This window comes from Neomonachus schauinslandi, chromosome 15 (assembly GCF_002201575.2).
Source record: "Neomonachus schauinslandi chromosome 15, ASM220157v2, whole genome shotgun sequence".
NCBI classification, from domain to species: Eukaryota; Metazoa; Chordata; class Mammalia; order Carnivora; family Phocidae; genus Neomonachus; species Neomonachus schauinslandi.
The window spans coordinates 16,596,062-16,618,580 of NC_058417.1; the positions used below are offsets into that span (position 1 = coordinate 16,596,062).

A 22,519-nucleotide genomic window follows, 5' to 3' on the forward strand; every position below is an offset into this window, starting at 1 on the left:
TAGAAATCTCCAGTCTTCCATAGTCAAGGGGACCTGTTAAGTGGAGGTTAGTGCCTTATACTCCATAGCCACTGTGTTGTAGCTGACTTTAGGCTGGTGGGGGCTGTGGAGTCATGAATGGGTGGGGAGGAATGTGTGGAGGTATAAGATTCTGGCTGTGGTGTTCCTACAGTTGGTACATAAACAACTGGAATTGTCTATATCTTATGAAGGTATTGTATGCTAGAAAAAAAAAAGCTGTTGACAACAGCACCACAAAGAGGGTAAGGAGGATGGTCTGGTGAGAACCCAGGAACTTTTGGAGGACACCTGAATCTTCACACTGCTCTTTCCCCATGCTGAAACCTGCATGGACATGGAAGACTTTGCTTGCTGGGATGTCTAGCAAAGTATTACCGAACTGTGCACAGCACAGAATGAGGGTCTCATGAAGTATTGTTGTAATGGCCAAGGCCTGATTTGGGGTTCAGGATCCTTTAAGATTAGCACCATTTCTGCCAGTGGTGATGAAAAGCCTGAACACAGTTGAACTGGGATATTGGTGAGGTAGGTCTTGAGGTCATAAATGAGTGTTAATCTTGATGATGCCTTGACCACAGTCTGGTTTCCCTCAGGGAAAGAAATCTGAAGAGGATTTTTGCTTTTACAAAAAAAAGGCAAAAAAGTAAAAATAGCATTCAGCATTTGTTTCTCAGCAAGCCATTGTAGAGACAGTATACACCCTAAGCTCCTTCCCCAGGAACCACACTCAGTAGCTCAGCATTCAGCAACTGTAGCTTTGAACTGTGTCTGAGCATCTGTGCTTTATCTCGATGTATTTTGTGCATCCATTAGCAAGATGTGTCCTAAGAAATCAGAAAAGCCTAAGAGATTTGATTTTTTGGGTCTAGGAATACTCAAAAGAATTTTCCATATAAATTAATGGTAATTGTTTCTTTGCTTTATGTCATTCTGCCTTACAGACGGTCTCACAAGAATGTTGTACTTCCAGATAGTGGGGGAAAGTGGGGGAAACCTGTACTTTCTTCACTTGGCTTCCAGGATAACAATATCTGAGTTTTTCTCCCACTTCCCTATTGTTTTTTATGTTTCTCTTGTTGGTTATTCTTCTTTTCTCAGAGTTCTTAATATTGTAGTGCTCCCAGAGCTTAGTCCTTGCACCTTCCCTTTATTTTTTAAAAGTTTTTATTTTAATTCCAGTTAGTTAGTATTCAGTGTGATATTGGTTTCCAGTGTACAATACAGTGATTCAACAATTCCATACATCACCCTGTGCATCACAAGTGCACCCTTTAATCCCCATCACCTATTTAACTCATTCCCCACTCTCCCACCCCCTGAGAAATTGAGTCTTCATACTAATCACAGTAGATTAAGTAAATCTATAGAACCACTCTATAGTGATTTGATCAGTTCCTGGATGTATAATTAGAATAGATACATGGTAACTGGGGGCAGAGCAAGATGGCAGAGGAGTAGGAGACCTGGATTTCATCTCCTCTCAGGAATTCAGCTGGATAGGGATCAAACCATTCTGAACACCTACAAACTCAACAGGAGATCGAAGAAAAGAATAGCAGGAACTCTCTGAACAGAAAAGCGACCACTTTCTGGAAGGTAGGACGTACAGAGAAGTGAATCCGAGGCGATATTCGGGAGGATAGACGGCGGGGGAGGGGCCTCCGTCGGCTGCTTCTGGCAAGTGATAGAACCACGGAGCACAAAATCGGAACTTTTAAAAGTCTGCTCCGCTGAGGGACGTCACTCTGGTGGCTAAGCGGGGGGTGGAACCCTCCGGGACAGTGTGGTCTCAGGACCCTCGGGGTCACAGAAAGACCGGGGGTGCCTGAGTGTGGCAGAGCTCCCAGGTAACGGAGCAGGGAAGCCGGCTGCAGAGGCGGAGCCCAGGCGCGGGCTCTCAGCTCGGGGTTGCCATAAACCGTGATCCACGGCAGAGTCGGGCCACTGCTCCTCCAGCAGGGACCCAACAAGCGGCAGATCCGGGGAGACTCCCCTTCCTCCCCCAGGGGGAGCAGCGCGGGAGTGCACCGCAGGGATCTGCTGGGTTTGGAGACTCCACCCAGGGTCGGGTGCCAGAGATAGAAACGAGCGGTCACAGGCCGGGTGAGCACGAAGTGCAGCCGGAGACCGGGGAGAAGAGAGTGACTGACGGCTTTTCTCTGAGGGCTCACTGAGGAGCGGGGCCCCGAGTTCTCGGCTCCTCCGGGGCAGAGATTGGGAGGCCGCCATTTTCACTCTCCACCTCCAAAGCTGTACGGAAAGCTCACAGGGAACAAAAGCCCTGGGGAGCAAACCCGAGCAGATTACTTAGCAGGGAGGGGGCAAGGGCGGGGCAATTCCGCCTCCGGCAAAGACATTTGGAAACCACGGCAACAGGCCCCTCCCCAGAAGATCAGCAGATCAGCCAGCCAAGACCAAGTTTACCGATCAATGAGAACGGCAGAACTCCAGCGCTAGGGGAATACTGCACATAGAATTCATGGCTTTTTTACCATGATTCTTTAGTCTTTCAAAGTTAATTTTTTTTTAACTGTCTTTTTTTCTTTTTGAACTTTTCTTTTTCCCTTTTTCAACCAACATCTTATCAATCCCTTTTTTTAAAAAACATTTTTATTTTTCATTTTTAGAATCATATTGTATCCCTTCATAGTAGTTACCCGTATTTTTGGCATATATATATAAGTTGTTCTCTCTTTAAAATTTTGAGATAGTTTCTTCTAACAGATTAAAATATGCCCTAAATCTCTAGTATATGGTTTTTTCTACTCCCCTGCCTGATCACATTCTCTCCTTTTTTTTTCTTTTTTCTCTTTTTTAAAATCCTCTTCTTTCTTTTTTCAAACAACTTCTTATCAATTCCTTTTATAAAATTTTTTATAATTTCCATCTTTACAGTCATATTCCATCCCTTCATCATATCAACCCTTATTTTTGTAATATATAAGTTTTTCTTTCTTTAAAATTTTGGGAGGCACTTTCTTCTAAAAGACCAAAATACACCCCAAATCTAGTGTGTGGCACTGATCTAGATACCAGCCTGATCATATTTGATCACATTCTGGTTTTTTGTTGTTGTTGTTGTTTTTGTTTTTGTTTGTTTTTATCTTTATCTTTTTCTTTTTCTTTTTTTCTCTTTCCGTTTCTTTTTCCACTGCTTCAGGTCTTTTCTGATTTGTTTAGAGTATATTTTCTGGGGACGTTGTTACTCTGCTAGCATTTAGTTCTCTCATTAATCTATTCTCCTCTGCACAAAATGACAAGATGGAAAAAATCACCTCAAAAAAAAGAACAAGAGGTAGTACCGACTGCCAGGGACCTACTCAATATGGACATTAGTACGATGTCAGATCTAGAGTTCAGAATCATCACTTTAAAGATACCAGCTGGGCTTGAAAAAAATATGGAAGTTATTAGAGAAACCCTTTCTGGAGAAGTAAAAGAACTAAAATCTAACCAAGTAGAAATCAAAAAGGCTATTAATGAGGTGCAATAAAAAATGGGGGCACTAACTGCTAGGATAAATGAGGCAGAAGAGAGAATCAGTAATATAGAAGACCAAATGATGGAAAATAAAGAAGCTGAGAAAAAGAGAGATAAACAACTACTGGATCACGAGGGCAGAATTCGAGAGATAAGCGATACCATAAGATGAAACAACATTAGAATAATTGGGATCCCAGAAGAAGAAGAAAGAGAGAGAGGGGCAGAAGGTATATTGGAGCAAATTATAGCAGAGAACTTCCCTAATTTGGGGAAGGAAACAGGCATGAAAATCCAGGAAGCACAGAGAACCCCTCTCAAAATCAATAAAAATAGGTCAACACCCCGACATCTAATAGTAAAACTTACGAGTCTCATAGACAAAGAGAAAATCCTGAAAGCAGCTCGGGAGAAGAGATCTGTAACCTACAATGGTAGAAACATTAGATTGGCAACAGACCTATCCACAGAGACCTGGCAGGCCAGAAAGGACTGGCAGGATATCTTCAGAGCACTAAATGAGAAAAATATGCAGCCAAGAATACTATATCCAGCTAGGCTGTCATTGAAAATTGAAGGAGAGATAAAAAGCTTCCAGGACAAACAAAAACTAAAGGAATTTGCAAACACAAAACCAGCCCTACAAGAAATCTTGAAAGGGGTCCTCTAAGCAAAGAGAGACCCTAAAAGCAACATAGACCAGAAAGGAACACAGACAATATACGGTAACAGTCACATTACAGGTAATACAATGGCACTAAATTCCTATCTTTCAATAGTTACCCTGAATGTAAATGGGCTAAATGCCCCAATCAAAAGACACAGGCTATCAGATTGGATTAAAAAACAAGACCCATCGATATGCTGTCTGCAAGAGACTCATTTTAGAACCAAAGACACCCCCAGATTGAAAGTGAGGGGGTGGAAAACCATTTACCAGGCTAATGGAAACCAAAAGAAAGCTGGGGTGGCAATCCTTATATCAGACAAATTAGATTTTAAACCAAAGACTGTAATAAGAGATGAGGAAGGATACTATACCCTACTTAAAGGGTCTATCCAACAAGAAGATCTAACAATTGTAAATATCTATGCCCCTAACATGGGAGCAGCCAATTATATAAGCCAATTAATAACAAAAGCAAAGAAACACATCGACAACAATACAATAATAGTGGGGGACTTTAACACCCCCCTCACTGAAATGGACAGATCGTCTAAGAAAAAGATCAACAAGGAAATTAAGACTTTAAATGACACACTGGACCAAATGGACTTCACAGACATATTCAGAACATTCCATCCCAAAGCAACGGAATACACATTCTTCTCTAGTGCCCATGGAACATTCTCCAGAATAGATCACATCCTAGGTCATAAATCAGGTCTCAACCGGTACCAAAAGATTGGGATCATTCCCTGCATATTTTCAGACCACAATGCTTTGAAACTAGAACTCAATCACAAGAGGAAAGTCGGAAAGAACTCAAATACATGGAGGCTAAAGAGCATCCTACTGAAGAATGAATGGGTCAACCAGGAAATTAAAGAAGAATTAAAAAAATACATGGAAACCAATGAAAATGAAAACACAACTATTCAAAATCTTTGGGATGCAGCAAAGGCAGTCCTAAGAGGAAAGTATATAGCAATACAAGCCTTTCTTAAGAAACAAGAAAGGTCTCAAGTACACAACCTAACCCTACACCTAAAGGAGCTGGAGAAAGAACAGCAAATAAAGCCTAAACCCAGCAGGAGAAGAGAAATAATCAAGATCAGAGCAGAAATCAATGAAATAGAAACTAAAAGAACAGTAGAACAGATCAACGAAACTAGGAGCTGGTTCTTTGAAAGAATTAACAAGATTGATAAACCCCTGGCCAGACTTATCAAAAAGAGAAGAGAAATGACCCAAATCAACAAAATCATGAATGAAAGAGGAGAGATCACAACCAACACCAAAGAAATACAAACAATTATAAGAATATATTATGAGCAACTCTATGCCAGCAAATGAGATAACCTGGAAGAAATGGATGCATTCCTAGAGATGTATCAACTACCAAAACTGAACCAGGAAGAAATAGAAAACCTGAACAGACCTATAACCACTAAGGAAATTGAAGCAGTCATCAAAATCTCCCAACAAACAAAAGCCCAGGGGAATTCTACCAAACATTTCAAGAAGAATTAATACCTATTCTTCTGAAACTGTTCCAAAAAATAGAAATGGAAGGAAAACTTCCAAACTCCTTTTATGAGGCCACCATTACCTTGACCCCAAAACCCGACAAAGACCCCATCAAAAAGGAGAATTACAGACCAATATTCTTGATGAACATGGATGCAAAAATTCTCACCAAAATACTAGCCAGGGGCGCCTGGGTGGCTCAGTTGGTTAAGCGACTGCCTTCGGCTCAGGTCATGATCCCGGAGTCCTGGGATCGAGTCCCACATCGGGCTCCCGGCTCAGCGGGGAGCCTGCTTCTCCCTCAGACCCTCTCCCCTCTCATGCTGTTTCTCTCTCTCTCTTTCTCTCAAATAAATAAATAAATAAAATCTTTAAAAAAAAAAATACTAGCCAATAGGATCCAACAGTACATTAAAAGGATTATTCACCATGACCAAGTGGGATTTATCGCTGGGCTGCAAGGTTGGTTCAACATCTGCAAATCAATCAATGTGATACAATACATTAATAAAAGTAAAAACAAGAATCATATGATCCTCTCAATAGATGCAGAAAAAGCTTTTGACAAAGTACAGCATCCTTTCTTGATCAAAACTCTTCAGAGTATAGGCATAGAGGGTACATACCTCAATATCATAAAAGCCATCTACGAAAAACCTACAGCGAATATCATTCTCAATAGGGAAAAACTGAGAGCTTTCCCCCTAAGGTCAGGAACGCGGCAGGTATGTCCACTATCACCACTGCTATTCAACATAGTATTGGAAGTCCTAGCCACAGCAATCAGACAACAAAAAGAAATAAAAGGCATCCAAATCGGCAAAGAAGAAGTAAACTCTCACTCTTTGCAGATGATATGATACTTTATGTGGAAAACCCCGAAGACTCCACCCCAAAACTGCTAGAATGCATACAGGAATTCAGTAAAGTGGCAGGATATAAAATCAATGCACAGAAGTCAGTGGCATTCCTATACACCAACAACAAGACAGAAGAAAGAGAAATTAAGGAGTCGATCCCATTTACAATTGCACCCAAAACCATAAGATACCTAGGAATAAATCTAACCAAAGAGACAAAGGATCTGTACTCAGAAAACTATAAAATACTCATGAAAGAAATTAAAAGAAGACACAAAGAAATGGAAAAACGTTCCATGCTCATGGATTGGAAGAACAAATATTGTGAAGATGTAAATGCTACTTAGAGCAATCTACACATTCAATGCAATCCCCATCAAAATACCATCCACTTTTTTCAAAGAAATGGAACAAATCATCCTAAAATTTGTATGGAACCAGAAAAGACCCCGCATAGCCAGAGGAATGTTGAAAAAGAAAAGCAAAGCTGGTGGCATCACAATTCCGGACTTCCAGCTCTATTACAAAGCTGTCATCATCAAGACAGTATGGTACTGGCACAAAAACAGACACGTAGATCAATGGAACAGAATAGAGAGCCCAGAAATGGATCCTCAACTCTATGGTCAACTCATCTTTGACAAAGCAGGAAAGAATGTCCAATGGAAAAAAGACAGTCTCTTCAACAAATGGTGTTGGGAAAATTGGATAGCCACATGCAGAAGAATGAAAGTGGACCATTTCCTTACACCACACACAAAAATAGACTCCAAATGGTTGAAAGACTTCAATGTGAGACAGGAGTCCATCAAAATCCTAAAGGAGAACATAGGCAGCAACCTCTTTGACCTCAGCCAAAGCAACTTCTTCCTAGAAACATCGCCAAAGGCAAGGGAAGCAAGGGCAAAAATGAACTATTGGGACTTTATCAAGATAAAAAGCTTTTGCAAAGCAAAGGAAACAGTCAACAAAAGCAAAAGACAACCGACAGAATGGGAGAAGATATTTGCAAATGACATATCCGATAAAGGGCTAGTATCCAAAATCTATAAAGAACTTATCAAACTCAACACCCAAAGAACAAAGAATCCAATCAAGAAATGGGCAGAAGACATGAGCAGACATTTTTCCAAAGAAGACATCCAAATGGCCAACAGACACATGAAAAAGTGCTCAATATCGCTTGGCATCAGGGAAATCCAAATCAAAACCTCAATGAGATACCACCTCACACCAGTCAGAATGGCTAAAATTAACAAGTCAGGAAACGACAGATGTTGGCGGGGATGCAGAGAAAGGGGAACCCTCCTACACTGTTGGTGGGAATGCAAGCTGGTGCAGCCACTCTGGAAAACAGTATGGAGGTTCCTCAAAAAGTTGAAAATAGAGCTACCCTATGATCCAGCAATTGCACTACTGGGTATTTACCCCAAAGATACAAAAGTAGGGATCCGAAAGGGTACATGCACCCTGATGTTTATAGCAGCAATGTCCACAATAGCCAAACTGTGGAAAGAGCCAAGATGTCCATCGACAGATGAATGGATAAAGAAGATGTGGTATATATATACAATGGAATATTATGCAGCCATCAAAAGGAATGAGATCTTGCCATTTGCAACTACGTGGATGGAACTGGAGGGTATTATGTTGAGCGAAATAAGTCAATCAGAGAAAGACATATATCATATGATCTCACTGATATGAGGAATTCTCAATCGCAGGAAAGAAACTGAGGGTTGCTGGAGTGGGGGGTGGGGTGGGAGGGATGGAGTGGCTGGGTGGGAGACATTGGGGAGGGTATGTGCTATGGTGAGCGCTGTGAATTGTGTAAGACTGTTGAATCTCAGATCTGTACCTCTGAAACAAATAATGCAATATATGTTAAGAAAAAAAAAGAAGAAGAAGAAGAAGGTAGCAGGAGGGGAAGAATGAAGCAGGGGAAATCGGAGGGGTAGACGAACCACGAGAGATGATGGACTCTGAAAAACAAACTGAGGGTTCTAGAGGGGAGGGGGGTGGGAGGATGGGTTAGCCTGGTGGTGGGTATTGAGGAGGGCACATTCTGCATGTAGCACTGGGTGTTATGCACAAACAATGAATCATGGAACACTACATCTAAAACTAATGATGTAATGTATGGGGATTAACATAAGAATAAAAAAATAAAAATAGAATAGATACATGGTAACTGGCAGAATTTCCATATTGGCTCTCTGATCCTGAAATAAGTGGCCTTATAGTATGAAAGGCCAAGTTGTAGCCCTTGAGAGCTCCCCTCCTCCACATACATATATACCAGGAGAGTAAACAAAAATTATTGCTTTCGTGGGATGGCAGAATGGGCAATTACAGAGATTAGTAACACCAATAAAGATTTGAAAGAAGCAGGGAGTGATGAAACCTATCTCATGCCAATTTAATTTGCCTGTTTGGATGGATTTTGGAGAATGATTGTAGAGAATTATAAATTTAATCAGGTGATGTCTCCAGCTGCCTTCTATATGTAATATCTTTACTGGAGCAAATCAACACAATCCCTGCCACCTGGTATGCAGCTAGTGCCCTAACAAAGGCTTATTTCTCCATACAAATTGAGAAAGAACACCAGCAGTTATTGGTTTTTACTTGGCAGGCCAACAGTATAACTTCACTGTCTTGCCCCAGGGCTATGTCAGTTCTCCTGCTCTCTACCATAATGTAGTCCACAGAGATATTGAGCATCTTGACCTTCCAATCAGCACTGAGTTGGTCCAGCACACTGATGACATTACAGTCATTGGATCTGGGGAGCAGGAAGTAGCAAGGTCTTTAACCGTCTTCATAAAATATATGCAAACTAGAGGATGAAAGATAACCTCCATTTCTGGTATCAATTTCCATATCAGTCAAGTGCTAATTACTACATTATTATGTCAGCTCTAAACTCACCCTTTTGTATTCTTCTTTGATGATGGAGCTGGGACTCTGAAAACCACATTTCTTTGCTTGCCAGCTGGTTCTGTTAAGCTCTTCTACCTGGTGGCACCAGAGGGAGACCCCAAGACTAAAGAAGGACAATAGAATTGTTCCTTCCTGTCTACCTCAAGACTGCTTCCTGTGAATTTTTGGTTCCTGTATGCTTTACCTCTGCAATGCTTCTTTATCCTGGTAGCAGCAGGTCCTTTCTATAGCAACAACTGAATCCAGTTTGTAGTTTTTCTACAGTTCTACACATTTCATTGACTCAAAGACCAACACCAGCCAGCCAGTGTTCCTGCCTTAGAGGTCTGGGTCCTATGGAGTCCCTCCTCTAAGTTCACAGACACCAACACCAGCTGAGCAGCATCTTCTCAGAGATCTGAGTTTCAGCTCTGTGGGGGTCACTCTTCTAAGTTTGTACATTTTTTCCTTTGCTTCTTTTTTTTTAATTTTATTTTATTATGCTATGTTAATCGCCATACATTATGTCACTAGTTTTTGATGTAGTGTTCCATGATTCATTGTTTGCATATAACACCCAGTGCTCCATTCAATACGTGCCCTCTTTAATACCCATCCCCCCCCTCCCCTCTAGAACCCTCAGTTTGTTTCTCAGAGTCCATAGTCTCTAATAGTTCATCTCCCCCTCCGATTTCCCCCCCTTCATTTTTCCCTTCCTACTATCTTCTCTCTCTTTCTTTTCTTTCTTTCTTTCTTTTTTTTTTTTTAACATATAATGTATTATTTGTTTCAGAGGTACAGGTCTGTGATTCATCAGTCTTACACAATTCACAGCACTCACCATAGCACATACCCTCCCCAATGTCTATCACCCAGCCACCCCATCCCTCCCACCCCCCACCACTCCAGCAACCCTCAGTTTGTTTCCTGAGGTTAAGAATTCCTCATATCAGTGAGATCATATGATACATGTCTTTCTCTGATTGACTTATTTCGCTTAGCATAATACCCTCTAGTTCCATCCATGTCATTGTAAATGGCAAGATTTCAGTTTTTTTTATGGCTTCCTTTGCTTCTTTTTTTCCCCCCAGCTCTAGATGCAGTAACAGTTGCTTTCTCTATCATACCTTAGATGTCTCTTTTTAGCTTTGCAATCATCTACTTAACTTTATATCTAATCAACCGTTCTTGTTAAAGTATCTATTCAAATAACTGGTGTGATTTCTATTTCCTATCTGGACACTGACTATTAAAGTTAGTAAAAGATTATTAAATTTTATTAAAAATTACAACCAGATGAAGGTAATATATGATTCAATCATACTCCAGCTATTATATATTCCATCTGTACTAATTAATTTATAGCTGTGTCACTTTGTAATTAGTCATTTCAAATGTAAGGAATTGGATTATTAAAAACAGAAACTATGATTTCCTCCCCCCCCATTTTAACAAGTTTAGCTATATAAACCATAGTCTTTTAAGTGATACACTTCATTTAGTGTGTAATAAATGAGTTACAGATGTACTGCAAGATAGTTATCTATTCAGCTCTAAGTGGCCTGAAATGACTGGGGTGGTTGGTGCCTCTACATAATTCACCCCTGGCCAGAGCAATTTGTTCTAAGGATTCTCGGAGAGTAGCCCAAAGTAGTCAGAGCCTGATGATCCACCCTAGTGTCCCCCATGGTCCCCAAGGAGGTAAGCACAATGAAGAATTTGCTTTATTAAAGCAAGTATTCTTTAATAAAGAAGCAAAGCCAAGGAGTATTCTACTACCAGGCCATCATTTTCCAAAGCCAGTTGCAGTGAGTATTGCTGCTTGTCATAAACATTGAGCCTTAGAGCTACCTGCATGTTCCAGGTAATCAAGGGGCAGAACTCACAGCCCAAGGTATGGCCAGGAAAGGCAGGGAGACCTGCCAGATACTCCTTATGGACTCAGCTCCCAATCTCTCTCTTCATATATATTGAATTCTTCCCTTTGTTTATGGCTGATGTGTCCTTTTAGTTACATCCAAGTTAGCTGCAGAATTTTCATTGTAGTAACATAGTCATACTCTGCAAATTAGAGCTTCATCATTATTTTGTAATATATCCTTGATATGAAAATATATTTGGATATTCTAAATCCAGTCATGTAATCATAAGATATTGCCACATTACATTTGCCAGTGTGAAAAAGTAAGAGCTATTAGAGTCAAATATAATTTATACTTGTAAGTTTTTAATTGTTGTGAAAATTGTTTTAAATTTATCACCTAGTTGCATGAATTATATTCTCATCAATAATGACTACCAAGTGATCATTGTTAAATTGTCTTGTTCAGGAATTACATGCGGTCATTTCAATCACAAAACTCTACATTTCTTATAAGACTGGTTTAGTGGTGATGAACTCCTTTAACTTTTGTTTATCTGGGAAGCTCTTAACCTCTTCTTAAATTCTGAATGATGACCTGAAATGTTAAAGGGAATTCCTTTTTTTTGTTTGTTCTGTTCTTTGTTTAAAGGGAATTATTTTTTTTTTTTAAGAGAGTGAGAGTGTGGGACGCCTGGGTGGCTCAGTCGGTTAAGCGTCTGCCTTCAGCTCAGGGCATGATCCCAGCGTCCTGGGATCAAGTCCCGCATCGGGCTCCCTGCTTCGTGGGAAGCCTGCTTCTCCCTCTCCCACTCCCCCTGCTTGTGTTCCCTCTCTCGCTGTGTCTCTCTCTGTCAAATAAATAAATAAAATCTTAAAAAAAAAAAAAAAGAGAGCGAGAGTGTGAGGGGAGGCTCAGGAAGAGCAGAGAGAGAGGAAGAGAGAGAATCCCAACCAGGCTCCATACCTAGCGAGGAACCCAACATGGGGTTTGGTCTCATAACCTGGAGACCATGACCTGAGCCAAAACCATGAGTCAGACACTTAACCAACCGAGCCACCCAGGAGCCCCTAAAGGGAATTCTTTAAATGGAAAGAAAAGAATATAACTGGAATAAAACCATGGAAAAATTTCACTGGTAAAAGCAAACATACAGTAAAGTAGTAGATTAATCATTTACAAAGCCAGTAAGGAAGTTAAAACACAAGAACAGTCAAATCAATTATATCTATAAAAATTAGTCAAGGGATACACAAAATAAAAATGTAAAATATAATATCACATACATAAAACATGGAGAGGGAGTAAAAATTTAGTGCCTTTAGAATGTGTTCTTCAGCACACATGTGAACTTAAGTGACCATCAACTTAATACAGACTGCCTCTACACATATGTTATATATGAACCTCATAGTAACCACAAATAAAAAACTTAAAATAGATACACAAAAAAATAAAAAAATAAATCTGAGAAAGCCATCAAGCCAGAAGGGAAGAGAGCAAGAGAAAAAGAAAGGAACAAAGAAGAACTAAAAAACAACCACAAAACAACAAATTGCAATAAGCACATACCTATCAATAATTACTTTAAATGTAAATGCTCCAATCAAAAGACATCAGGTGACTTAATGGATAAAAAAACAAAATGCATCCATATGCTGTCTGTGAGGCTCAATTCAGACTTAAAGACACATACAGCCTGAAAGTGAAGGGATAATGATAATTGATGTTCCATGCAAATGGAAGTGAAAAAAAAAAAGCCAGGGTAGCACTACTTGTATCAGACAAAATAGACTTTAAAAAATGAAGACTGTAACCAGAGAAAAAGAGGGCATTACATAATGATAAAGGGATCAATCCAGCAAGATCAAGATTGTAAACATCTATGCACCCAACATAAGAGCACCTAAATACATAAAGCAAATATTAATAGATATAAAGGGAGAAATTGACAGTAATACAATAATAGTAGGGGACTTAAATATGCCACTTACATCAATGAATACATCATCCAGACAGAAAATCAATAAGGAAGGAGTGGCTTTGAATAACCCATTACACCAGATGCATAAACAGATATATATATATATAGAGAGAGAGAGAACATTCCATCCCATAATAGCAGAATAGACATTCTTTTCAAGTGCACATGGAATATTCTCCAGGATAGATCACATGTTAGTCCACAAAACACGTCTCAATAAATTTAAGCAGACCGAAATCATATCAAGCATCTTTTCTGACCACAACAGTATGAAACTAGAAATAAATTGTAAGGGAAAAAAATGGAAAAAACACAAACACACTGAGGCTAAACAACATGCTACTAAACAACCAATAGTCAACAAAGAAATCAAAGAGGAAATAAAAAAGTACACGGACACAGCCTTGCATATGCCACCACCCCAGAGCTGCCCATGCCGCCAGTCATGGTCAACCCCACCATGTTCTTCAACATTGCTGTGAATGGCAAGCCTTTGGGCCACACCTCCTTTGAGCTGTTTACACAAAGTTCCAAAAACAGCAAAGAACCTTCATGCTCTGATCACTGGGGAGAAAGGATTTGATAATAAGGTTTCCAGTTTTCACAGGATTTTTCTGGGATATATGTGCCAGGGTGGTGGCTTCACAGGCCATAATGGCACTGGTGGCAAGTCCATCTATGGGGAGAAATTCAGTGATGAGAATTTCATCCTGAAGCACACAGGTCCTGGCATCTTGTCCATGGCAAATGCTGGGCCCAATACAAATGGTGCCCAGTTTTTCATCTGCACAGCTAAGATTGAGAGATTGGATGGCAAGCATGTGGTCTTTGGCAAGGTGAAAGAGGGCATGAATATCTTGGAAGCAATGGAGCACTTTGGGTCCAGGAATGGCAAGACCAGCAAGAAGATCACCATTGCTGACTGTGGACAAATCTAATAAATTTGACTTGTGTTTTATCTTAACTACCAAACCATTCCTTCTGTAGCTCAGAAAAGTACCCCTTCACCCCCATCTGCTTGAAATATCCTATAATCTTTGTGCTCTCACTGCAGTTCTATGGGTTCCATATTTTCCTTACTCCCCTCAAAGTCTAGCTGGATTGCAGAGTTAAGTTTATGATTATGAAATAAAAACTAAACAACAACAATAACAACAAAAACATGGAAACAAATGAAAACGGAAGCAAAATGGTCCAAAATCTTTGGGATGTAGCAGAAGCAGTTCTAAGTAGTTTATAGTGATACTGATCCACCTCAAGACACAAGAAAAATCTCAAAACAATGATGTAAACTTACACCTAAAGGAACTAGAAAAAGAAGGACAAACAAAGCCCAAAGTTAGTAGAAGAAAGGAAATTATAAAGACTAGAGTGGAAATAAATGAAATAGAAACTTAAAAAATCAATAGAAAGATCAATGAAACCAATGGCTGGTTCTTTGAAGAGATAAACAGAATTGATAAACTTATCCAGACTCATCAAGAAAAAAAGGGAGGACTCAAATAAATAAGATCAGAAATGAAAGAGGAGAAATAACAACCGACACCACAGAGATACAAAGGATTATAAAAGAAAACTATGAAAAATTATATGTCAACAAATTGGACAACCTAGAATAAATGGATAAATACCTCAAGACATACAATCTTCCAAATGGAATGAGGAAGAAATAGAAAATTTGAAGACTGATTAGTAATGAAATTGAGTAGGTCCTGAAAAAACTCCCAACAAGTGCAGGACTGGATAGCTTCACTGCTAAATTCTACCAAACATTTAAAGAAGAGTTAATACCTATTCTACTCAAACTATTCCAAAAATAGAAGAGGAAGGAATACTTCCAAATTCATTCTATGAGGCCAGAATTACCCTGATATCAAAACCATATAAAGACACTACCAAAAAAGAAAACTACAGGCCAATATCCCCAATGAACATAGATGCAAAAATCCTCAACAAAATTAACAAACCAAATTCAACAATACATTGAAAGGATCATTCACCACAGTCAAGTGGGATTTACCCCAGGATGGTTCAATATTCACAAACCAATCAATGTGATTTATCACATTAACAAGAGGAAGGAATAAAAACCTTATGATCATCTCAATATATGCAGAAAAGCATTTGATAAAATGCAAAATCTATTCATGATAAAAACTCTCAACAAAGTAGGTTTAGAGGAAACATACCTCACTATCATAAAGGCCATAAATAAAAAACCCACAGCTAATATCATACTTAATGGTGAAAACAGAAAGCTTTTCATTTAAGATCAGGAACAAGACAAGGATGTCCATTCTCACTATTTTTATTCAACATAGTACTGGAATTCCTAGCCACAGCCATCAGACAAGAAAAAGAAATAAAAGGCATCCAAATTGGTAAGGAAGAAGTAAAACTATCCCTATTTGCAGATGACATGATACTTTATATAGAAAACCCTAAAGACTCCACCATTTATTAGAAGTAATAAATTAATTCAGTAATATATACAGGGTATATATTTAATATACAGAAACCTGTTACATTTCCATAGACTAATAACAAAGTAGCAGAAAGAGAAATTTAAAATACATTCCCATTGCACCAAAAAGAATAAAATACTAGGAATAAATTTAACCAAGAAGGTGAAAGACCTATACTATGGATAATATAAGACACTAGTGAAAGAAATGAAAGATAACACAAACAAATGGAAAGATATACCATGTTCATGGATAGGAAGAGTATTGTTAAAATATCCCTACTACCCAAAGCAATCTACAGATTCGACGTAATCCCTATCAAAATACCAACAGCATTTTTCACAGAACTTGAACAAAAAATCCTAAAATTTTGTATGGAACCACAAAAGACCCTGAATAGCCAAAGCAATCCTGAGAAAGAAGAGCAACGCTGGAGGTATCACAATCTCAGATTCCAGAATATGCTACAAAGCTATAATAATCAAAACAGGATAATACTGGCACAAAAATAGACACATAGAACAATAGAACAAAATAGAGAGCCCAGAAATAGACCCATACTTATATGGTCAATTAATCTTTGACAAAGGAAGCAAGAACATACAATGAAGATAGTCTTTTCAATAAATAGTGCTGGGAAAACTGGACAGCTACACGCTAAAGAATGAAACTGGACCACTTTCTTATACCACACACAAAAATAAACCAAAAATGGATCAAAGACCAAAATGTGAGACCTGACACCATAAAATTCCTAAAAGAAAACATAAATATGGACTTTGGCCTTAGCAACATGTTTATGGATATGCCTCATCAAACAAGGGAAACAAAAGCAAAAATAAACTATTGGGACTACACCAAAATAAAAAGCTTTTGCATAGCAAAGGAAACCATCAACAAACCAGAAAGGCAGCCTACTGAATGGGAGAAGATATTTGCAAATGATATGACCAAAAAGAGGTTAATATCTAAATTATACAAAGAACTTATACAATTCAACACTAAAAAGAAATAATAATAATCCAATTAAAAATAGGCAGGGGACCTGACTAGACATTTTTCCAAAGACATACAGATGGCCAACAGATATATGAAAAGATGCCCAACATCAATAATCATCAGGGAAAGACAAATCAAAACTACAATGAAAGATTGTCTCACACCAGTCTTAATGGCTAGTATCAAGATAAGAAATAACAAGTGTTGGCGAGGATGTGGAGAAAAGGGAACCCTTGTGCACTGTTGGTGGGAATGTAAATTGGTGCAGCCAATGTGGAAAATAGCATGGAGATCACTCAAAAAATTAAAAAGAGAACTACAATATGATCCAGTAATCCTACTAGTGGGTATTTACCTAAAAACAAAACAAAACAAAACACCAATTTGGAAAGATATATGCACCCCTATGTTTATTGCAGCATTTATAATAACCAAGATATGTTAGCAACCCAAGTATCCATTGATAGATGGATGAATAAAGAAGATATGGTAGATAGATACATAGATAGATATGAATATATATATATATAAATATTAGTCATAAAAAAGAATGAAATCTTGCCACTTGCAACAACACGGATGTACATGAAGAGTATTATGTCAAGTGAAATAAGTCAAAGACATATGATTTCACTTACATGTGGAATCCAAAAAAACTAAACAAACAAAAAAAAGCAGAAATACACTCATAAATACAGAGAACAAACTGGTGGTTGCCAGAGGGGAGGGAGGTGGGGGTTCAGGTGAAATAGGTGAAGGGGATTAAGCGGTAGAAACTCCCAGTAATAAAATAAATAAGTCATGGAGGTGAAAGGTACAGCAAAGAGAGTAGTCAATAATATTGTAATAATGTTTTTAAAAACCTACATAGAAAATGTAATGTTTATAGAAGCAATCTCAAGTTTTTCATTTAATTTTTGAGAAGACTATTCAGAAGTTCATACAAATTCAATATTTAATATCATCCTTAATATGTTTATTTTTTTCTCATTAAATTATATAAAAAGTTTTTTTCACCAAGCCCCATAGAGTTGCCTCCAAATCCCCTTTAGTTTATCCCAGTGTGCTATACAAATATCATTTCTATGGATGTCATGATATGAAAAAGAGTTGAAAAGCACTGCTTTAGCCCCAGATCAGGATTCTTTTTTTTTTTTTTGACATTTTATTTTTTTAAAACATTTTAAAAATTTAAATTCAATTAATTAACATATAATGTATTACTGGTTTCAGAGGTACAGGTCTGTGATTCATCACTCTTATATAATACCCAGTGCTCATTACATCACATGCCTGCCTTAAAGTCCATCACCTAGTTACCCCATTCCTCCACCCCTCTCCCCTTCAGCAAGCTTTAGTTTGTTTCCTATGATTAAAAGTATCTTATGGGGGGTGCCTGGGTGGCTCAGTCGTTAAGCGTCTGCCTTCGGCTCAGGTCATGATCCCAGGGTCCTGGGATCGAGCCCCACATCAGGCTCCCTGCTCTGCAGGGACCCTGCTTCTCCCTCTCCCACTCCCCCTGCTTGTGTTCCCTCTCTTGCTGTGTCTCTGTCAAATAAATAAATAAAATCTTTAAAAAAAAAAAAAAAGTATCTTATGGTTTGTCTCCCTCTCTGGTTTCATCTTGTTTTATTTTTTCCTTTCTTCCCCTATGATTAGCTATTTTGTTTCTTAAATTCCACATATCAGTGAGATCATATGGTAATTGTCTTTCTCTGATTGACTTATTTCGCTTAGCATAATACCCTCTAGTTCCATCCATGTCGTTGCAAACTTAACCTGAGGACTCTCAATGGATTTCAGTGAGTGTGTGAAATGTTCAAGTATATCTTTCTGGAGAGTTAATAGTTTTCATCAAGTTCTCAAAGCTTAAGAACCAACTGATCTCAAGAATTTCAAAAGTTCTGGGGCGCCTGGGTGGCTCAGTCGTTAAGCATCTGCCTTCGGCTCGGGTCATGATCCCAGGGTCCTGGGATGGAGCCCCTCGTCGGGCTCCCTGCTCAGCGGGAAGGCTGCTTCTCCCTCTCCCACTCCCCCTGCTCGTGTTCCTTCTCTCACTGTGTCTCTCTCTGTCAAATAAATGAATAAAATCGTTAAAAAAAAAAAAAAGAAAGAAAAGAATTTCAAAAGCTCTCCTATAATTTCACCCCTGAAGAAGTGATGATACAAGTTAAGGGTTAAAGGAATTCCAGTGAAACAAGTAGGCCTCCATTATAACAGGTGGGAAGAACAGGTGTTACAAATAGAAGTAGGAGGACTTCTGTCTCTGGCTGCCTCTTTTGGGAATCCTGCTCTTGGTCTCTCTCTTCTCAAATTCAACTAACATACTAAGAGGATCTAGGGTCTTTTCTCTAATAAAAGTAGATACTTCCTCCCTCAGATCACCAGAAGACCAAGTAGGAACCAAGGTGGAGCCCAGGGAAGAATAGATATAAATGGAGCAGAGAGCACAGATTTCAAATGCTCACATGTGATCTAGCTCTGCAACCAAAGCTTGAAAGCCAGTATCATAAACTGCATTTTCCCAGACCTCTTCCTCTGTTTCTAAAGCACTTTGTACATATCTAGGCTTCTCCTGATACGTATCCCCCTTGGAGGCCTAGCAAAGGTGACTGAAACCACAGTACCACTAAGCCATTATGTCATTATTTGGTGTGTTTTTCCCTAATAGGCTTTGAGCCCCTGAAAGACAGACTTTTATTTCTTAAAACAGTGTGTAGCATATAATACATACTCAATATTTTCTCAATTAATGGTGATTAATGAACATGCACCAGTAATTTCCAAATCTTAGTTTCCTTAAAAGGTTATATACTAGGAAGAGCTATTTCCTCTGTAAATTAATAAATTAACTTCCTGATACAAATAAACTTAATGTGAATCTGGGTATTCTGTAATTCCAATTTTTTTTAAAGATTTTACTTATTTATTTGAAAGGGAGAGAGTGAGTGAGAGAGAGCACATGAGCAGGGGTAGGGGGAAAAGCAGACTCCCCTGCTGAGCAGGGAGCCCAACATGGGACTCGATTCTAGGACCCTGGGATCATGACCTGAACCGAAGGCAGTCTCCTAACCGATGGAGCCACTCAGGCACCCCTAATTCCAATTTTTTTTTATAATCCTAATTTTGACCAGGATTTTATCACCTCAGATATGTTTAACAAAGATCTTCTATATCTGCCTGCAAATGAGACCTATCTTCACCACTAATCTACTTCTCTTACTATTAAGAAAAGGCATTAATCATGTCTTTTTAAGTCCTTTTTATTCCCTTTTTGCTTGATGCTATTTTCTACACATAGGGTACACTCAGAAAAAGCTGACTGAACTTGGAACAAACTTTAGAGAATAATAAAGTTATCTTAACTACATACAGGGCTTTATAGTTTATACTGTACTTTAGCATGCATTATCTCATTTGATCACAGGAATCCTGTGAGTTAGCAATCCATTGTAGAAACTAATGCTCAAAAAGTTTAAGCCATTTGCCTAAGGTTTCACAGAGTTGGAGCTAGGAGCCAGGTCTTCTGACTCCTATGGTAGTGATCTTTCCCAATGTAAGATTAATGGAATTAAGTCATCTGCCAAAAGAATTTCTTAATATTATGTTACTACACAAAACTAGATAATCAGTGTTGCTATCCCTGAGTCACTAAGAAAAATAACATACAAGCACATTATTAAGACCTATTGATTTGAATAATACTTTTTCTAGAATGATACTTTGATTTCTAAACCACATGTTTCATTTATCTGAGTTCATTCAGCTTTCAGCTATGTATGTTTCTTAGCTATGCATATAACTTCCTGTTTGGTCTTCTAAGCATTGGTTCAAAGTTCTTATTTCTGAACTTTGTCTTTTCTTTTCCTGTTTACTACGCAGCTCTGGGGAAAAAAAAAAACACAGATTGTTTAATCGGTGAACCATACATCTTTGTTTAATTTTGTCTCGCAGGCACTCTTGACCACCACCAGGGGGCAAAAGCCTACCAGCTGGCTTCTCTGCAATTCATTCTACACAGGACTGTACAGTACAGGGACCCTCAGTGTCTGATTCTTGATGGAACCTCCCTGCTAATTATTTCAACCGCAGGGCCCCAGGGAGAGAACAAAGGCTCAGCACAGAGGGCTCTAGTGGCACTTAACCATACAGCAGCCAGAAAGAGCTCATGACAGCCCTATCAGTTTAAAGAAAGCAATGAGATCCAAAGAGTTTGAGTGACAACAGGAGCAGGAGGCTTTAATAACTGCAAACTCCTTAATGTGTGTGTTTTCTACAGCTTTGATATGTATGGTGGTATATTCCAGAGCATGCACTCAAGTTGAGAAATAGCTTTGTCAGCTCTTCCTCTGTGTAAATAATCAATGGTATTTGCATAGTGAGATTTCCCCCCCTCTTTTAATCTTGATTTTTCATTACTTCCTTGAAGTCTGCTGACGGTTTATCTTTTAGAAAAGTATTCCTTTAAAATATTTAATAATCTACATTTCACGTAGGTCTATGCAATCACGAAATCTAGAGCCGAAGGAGTAAAAAATCTCAAGGAGCAAATCCTATTTAAGAGAATTTCTTCCAGCAGGAAGCAAGTGGGAGGTAAATATAGCAGGTTGGACCCTTATAATTCCGTGAGCCCAGCCTTCTCGGCCTCCCGGGCTCATGCAGCCTCTCTCCACCTTAGGAATAATGAATGAGTCCTCAGACAGGGGCCAGGGTAATAGAGGAAGCGTGAGGGGTACCCTGAAGCTTGCCAGGGTATAAAATTAAAAACCTTTCTTTCTTTCATAAAGTCTCATCATAAAACATGGGCTCTGAGACAGAAGGTGGTAAAGCTCAGAAAAAGCTCCCAAGAGCCGGGTCAAAAGGAGATAAACTCGTCTCTGGTCGCGCCAAGAGGGTCTCCAGTCCAGTAAGTCTCACTCCCACCTAGAGAAAGCCTTTGAAACCCGGCGGAGCCCTTTCCCACCAGACAACGCGTTTGCCTCAGGATTTTCATCTCAGTTTCCTTTCACTAAGATCGCTTAAGCTGTGCGCCCCCACCTCATAAAATGGTCGTCTCTCAGGACTGGGGATTCCAGCTGCCCCCCCGGCCCGAGGCCCCTCCCCCCATCCCAGCTCACTGCCTCTAGACTCGGGCAAACCGCGCGATTCCAAAGCAAAGGAGGAAACCCGGGACCGGGCGGCGGCCGGAGACGCAAACACCCAGGCGGCTTCCGGCAACTCAAGGGTTACGCCGAGGCGGCGGCGCGCGCCGAGGGGAGAGGCGGTTGCTGACAGGTGGCGCCTGCGCACTGGGAGCGCTCATTGTGCCCCGCTGCTGCCGAACCGCCCGCCCGCCCGCCGCCCGTTCGGCGCGTCAGTAGGCGAGAGTCCGGTGGTGGGTGCGGAGCCTGTGGCCGTTCCCGCGGCCTCCTCCTCCTCCCCTTACCCCTCACCCCCATCCCATACCCCCTTCCCCATCCCGGCTCCGTCACCCTCCCGCCCCCCCACATTCAGGACAAGAATGCCCTGCCCGGAACAACCTAGCAGCGCCTAGATGGCTTTGGTCACGGTCCAGCGGTCGCCTACCCCCAGCACCACCTCCAGCCCCTGCGCCTCGGTGAGTCCCACCCGGCGGCAGCTCCGCTCGCTTCTGTCACTGCGGCTCCGCTTTGCCTCAGCGGGTCCCGCCGAGCGCCACTGCGCACGCGCCGCGCCGCTTCCCAGGCCTTGGCACTCGGCTGCCGCGAACCCCCCCC

General features: G+C 40.0%; 2 pseudogenes; both read left to right on the forward strand.

Annotated features, from left to right (window-relative positions):
* Window positions 1-13,765: 13,765 nt before the first annotated feature.
* Window positions 13,766-14,258, forward strand: LOC110593041 (annotated as a pseudogene).
* Window positions 14,259-21,585: 7,327 nt separating this feature from the next.
* Window positions 21,586-22,519, forward strand: part of LOC110593177 — a 114,984-nt pseudogene continuing 114,050 nt past the window's right edge.